Source organism: Pseudomyrmex gracilis, unplaced genomic scaffold, assembly GCF_002006095.1.
Source record: "Pseudomyrmex gracilis isolate BER0280 unplaced genomic scaffold, ASM200609v1 scaffold_201, whole genome shotgun sequence".
Lineage (NCBI taxonomy): Eukaryota > Metazoa > Arthropoda > Insecta > Hymenoptera > Formicidae > Pseudomyrmex > Pseudomyrmex gracilis.
This window is the reverse complement of record NW_018020785.1, coordinates 10,923-15,931: the sequence shown is the minus strand read 5'-3', so window position 1 is coordinate 15,931 and position 5,009 is coordinate 10,923. Positions and strand designations below refer to the sequence as shown.

General features: G+C 33.3%; 1 long non-coding RNA gene across 1 annotated transcript; it reads right to left on the bottom strand.

Annotated features, from left to right (window-relative positions):
• Positions 1–2,302: 2,302 nt before the first annotated feature.
• LOC109858389 lies at positions 2,303–4,391 on the bottom strand. The gene is made up of 3 exons (XR_002250615.1): positions 4,275–4,391; positions 3,135–3,290; positions 2,303–2,357 (listed from the first exon to the last, which is right to left on the bottom strand). It is a non-coding gene; the product is annotated as an uncharacterized LOC109858389 (long non-coding RNA).
• Positions 4,392–5,009: the final 618 nt, after the last annotated feature.

Genomic DNA, 5,009 nt, shown 5'->3' with positions numbered 1-5,009 from the left:
ACAACTGGAAAAACCTGTACGCAAACTATAGAATTTGCGATCCCAGAATGCTCAGCATGAGTAAATTCAAATTCTTTTCAGCGAAGAGATTTGTAAAAAAGCATGGGAGTGGCAAGCGAAAGCGCGGAAGAAGCGGAAGAAGTAAGAGTGGAAGAAGCACAGGGCAGTCGTCGTCGTTGGTGCAAACGATGGCGAACGAGGAGGTTGCCGAGCGGGTTGGGGGATGTTGGAGAGGAATGAAAAGTTCGAAATAAAACGATAACGAGCACGTCGCACGCCGCGGTAAGCTCGCCAGTAGAAACCGTCTGCTTATTACGTCACGCTGAACGTAGTTACTAATTAGTTACATTCAAAGCACCGCGCGAGCGAGTACGCCTGCTTGGAGAGATGGCGGACGGGTGGCTCACTCCCCTCCGGTGAATTTGTTTTCCCGCTGGGTAAAAAGAGACATAATGGAAAAGAGAGAGAGAGAGAGAGAGAGAGAGAGAGAGAGAGAGAGAGAATGAATGAGTGAGTGAGTAAGACGTTTCATACGCAAAAGCGAGAAAGATGAACGCTATGAAGAACACAGTGAGAAAAAAGAAGGCTGCGGAAGAAACGCTAGAAAAAGATAGGCGGTTGGATGCCAGGGATGGAAGAGGCTGAAGCAAACGAGCCGTCCTTCACTCCTGTGTAAGGTAGGTGGGTAGTTGAACGCGGTCTCTCTCATCTCCTCCCTGTTTGTCGTACTTTCGGTCTCCACGGTCCCCTTTTCTCTTTTTCGTTTTTTTCTTTCTTTTCTATTTTACTCTCCTCTTTCCCTTCCTTTCTCTTTCTGTTTTTCGACTCTTTCCTTCTCATCTTCTCTCTCGCTTCTGTCCTGTTACACTCAGCACTCGCAACCCTTTTATTTTGCGATCTCGTTTCCGTGGTAGCGTTTCTTTTTTTCCTTTCGACCTGTATACTCAGCCGTTCCCTTTCTCTTCGCCAACCTCGCCCCTATTTCGCTCTTTACGCGCGCGCGTTTTTCCGACTTCTCCTGCTTTCCGTTCCGACCGCCTGCGTATCCACTGCGAAATCGATTGACCGAAACATGTTCCGGAGTGGCCGGAACGAATGAGAAGGCAACTGAAGGAAATAGAAGTTAAACGGAATGTACGCAACCAAGATGATTTAAAAGAATGTCGCAAGAAAAGAGGATGCACCAAGTATAACGGCCCTGTTAAATTCGTTAGTTTTTCATAGATTCCTTTTCTGGTATCATGTTGTCATTTTTGTTTTCTCGATGTATTCTTCCTTTTCTGAACAATCTTAAAAATATGGTTTTTATTGCGTAAAGAATAAAAGATAAAAATGCGTGTGGTATATATGTATATAATATATATATATATATATGTTAGCGTCAAAACCCGAAGTCGGGCAGTTTTAGGATTGACTGGTCAATGCCCGAAAAATCTAACCTAACCCTAACCTAACCCTAACCTTTTTTCGGGAATTGACCAGTCAATCCTAAAACTGCCCGGACTTCGGGTTTTGACGCTAACATATATATATACACATATATACATGTGTGTGTATGTGTGTATAACATAAATTTTACATAGATATTAGAAGAAAATTTTCAGTTTTTAATATGATGTACATTTATTTTTAGTACAATACATTATTTTGTGTATACATAGAAATATGATTAAAAATCCAACAAGAAATATATATTGGTGCTCATTATGTCAAGATCAAAATTAGTTCTTGTAAAAGACATTATTGTTAATAATCAGATTTCGGCAAATCATTTAAGTTTTTCGAAAATAATGAAAAAAATCTTTATTACTGGAGCTAATGAGATCGATATATAAATTGTAGTCTAGTGTCTATAATAAACAAAATTTCTTTAATAGCCGATTATTTGTTATTACTTTATATTATTTGTCATTATTTTCATAATATCCATTACCATTAATGCTATTAAATATTGTGATAAAAGTTACTTTTTGTACAATATAATCGTATTTCTTATATGATGATTGAAAAAGAATCAGAAACATAAGAAATTTGCATTTTATCTTACTTTATCTTGTTAAATACAAATAATGAATACTTTATTGTACTTATGAATATATTTTTAAAAGTAGGAGTGTCTATTTAAAGAGAACAAAGGAAAGAAATAATATGTACATAAAAGTATTTGATACCATTTTACATATTAGAAAAATAGTTTTTTAAATATTTTTATTGCAAATTAATTGTTATAACATATTTGTATGTATTGATAATAATATGCATAAAAGTTAATTAAAAAATGTAAGCCATATACACCATTATAAGTCTTCTGAAAAAATCGTTACTGATTTAATCAGTTTTAGCCAGCTTCTCTATGTCTGAAAACAATAAAAGAAAGCTTTATTATAGCGGATTAAAATGATTTACGATCAATCAAATCAATATAATTTTGACTTATTCAATTTTTAACGTGTAATAAGCAAAATTTTTTCATTATTAAATTATTATTAATTATTTTTTATCAACATTGTCATATGCATTACTACTATTATAACTGATACAAAATTCCATGTTTTATATAATACTATCTTTAAGAGAATGCTGGACCGTTTTGTTTTACCGGCACTTCTTATTTTAGAAATCATTCTGCACTCATTGATCGGAATGAAAAATGCTTCTCCAGAATTAAAGAGAATATGCTTTAAAAAAATAAATAGAAGAGAAATATTTAAGAAAAACAAAAAAATTTTTGGATTATTACGACACAGTCCACATTTTCACTTTATATACAAAATTGGCAGTATAAATAAAAAAAACGCTTTGCTATCCACTTCTAGAGACATAGACGAATATTTTAAGTGCTTTAGAAAAGTATTTTGAAGCTTGTAAAAAACGACAGATCAAAAATAAGATTGATGCAATTTTAGAAGAAGCGCCAAAGAGACATATACGTCTATCCTTGTCTCTCTTATGTCATCTATCTTTGTTTTGGTTCGACTCAGTTCCGAGAGATGGCACCACTTACCCGATAGCGTAGCTGCTGAGTGACAGCTCATCGGACTTTTGCCGACGATCTAGCATTCTCTTAACTCTTATATGATCGTTTTGCCATTAAAATAATCAGCAACATGAGACATTCACATTTTGAATCTTACTTTATCCATGGCACACGCAAGTACCACTTTTGCATTTTCCTCCTTTTCTTCCCTCTTGTTTGCATACCGTATTACAAAGGTTATCACCACCGATCGAACATGTCCATCCATATGTTTCACCTGCCTCTAGATCAGAGGCTTTATTTTGCAAGGTTTCTTCAAGAACGGAAATAATACATTTTTTATTTTATAAGACATTTATAGAAAAAAAAATTAATATTACATGTTGAAATCGATTTAAAATAACTGTATATGTGCAACAATATTTAAAAATTTATTGTAACAGTTTCACACGTATTAAGAGGGTACTGGAGCCCGGCCTGTAAACTGGATAGAGACCTGTAAACCGACGTTTTAAAAACCTAAATTTCTTTAATTTTTAAGTTTCTTTACTGCATTACATAAAAAGTGCTTCTATAGAAGCAAATACATATAAACAACTATTTAGTGCTTTTGAAAATAGATATATAATGCCTCTTGAAACTCTTTTTCATTCATAATGATAGCATATGATAACTTATACTGTCATCACACTAAGACGTTGTTCTCATCAATTAGATAGTCATATCATAATCTGAATGTCTCATTAGATTCGTTTTTGTCGTACTTGTGGCGCTTGTTCATTGTAAATATGTACATAAGCTTAGAAATAATTCTACATATATGAATATATAGTGAGGTTATAGAAGGAAACTGTATAAGAAAAAATTTATGCTGAATTTTGACATTCCAAAGAACAAGCGCTAATCCTCAGCACTATTTATTTATTTCTGTAGAAGCATTTTAGATCTGATGCAGTAAATACGACTCCAAAGGACTTAGGAGAAACGTCGGTTTACAGGTCTCTATAGTCGGTATCCAGTACCCTCTTAAGAAGTAGCAATAGTAATCATTAGTATTGCATAAATTAAAAAAAAAACATATATATACACATACATATTAAATATATATGTAAAAAGTATTTAAAACTGTACATGTAGTACATAGAAATATATGCATATACACACGCGCGTTTTCTCTTACAACTACTTAAATATTTAATTCAAACATTTTTTCTATTTTGGTAATACTGTCAAATGATGACAAAGTCTAAAGGTGTTTGATTTCTCTTTAGTTTTTCGAACGCATGTAGAAACTTACCTTCGACTGGAAGTGCAGTAGCAACTGCAACCAGAATCAAAAGAGCGAATATGTAGAACTTCATTTTAAAAAGGCTGAGAGTACTGTTTAGCAAACTTTATGAGTCTAATGCTCATAACATTTGTGCCATGCTTTATATACTATCTAAAGTGATTAATACATGTGACCTTGCTTACTGTTTATGTATGTGCAAATGGGAAGTTCTTTTATTATTTAATATTTAATTAATGATTATGTCAGCAAGAAAAAATAAGAGCGCGAATAATATTTACTTATTAAAGCCTGCCACATGTGTCACCTGTGTTACAAACAAAAAACAGAAGTTACACAATGTGATAGTTAATAATTATTTTCAGCCAGTGACTTTTAACTCCTTGCAGTGTGATTTAAAATGGCAACGATGTGTGTCACTGTCGATGAGAGAGTTGCTCATGCATTGGCGTCTCGCTCGTTTTTTTTCTCTTTCTTATCTCTAATTCTTAAAATCACGAGTCTGATACGGTTCTCAGTTTGGATCTCGAAAGCATATAACGTCTTTCACACGTTGTTATGTTAGTTCAAGAGATTAATGTCCTAGATCTGTTACGCCGATCTGTTTTATTTAATTCAAAAGATTTAAAATGAGAAAGAGAAATTATATAAAAGAAGACATTAATTAATACGCAAAATTAATAATAAAACAAAAGTTCTTCGCGTGATTACCATCTATTAATATACAAATATACAATTAATACG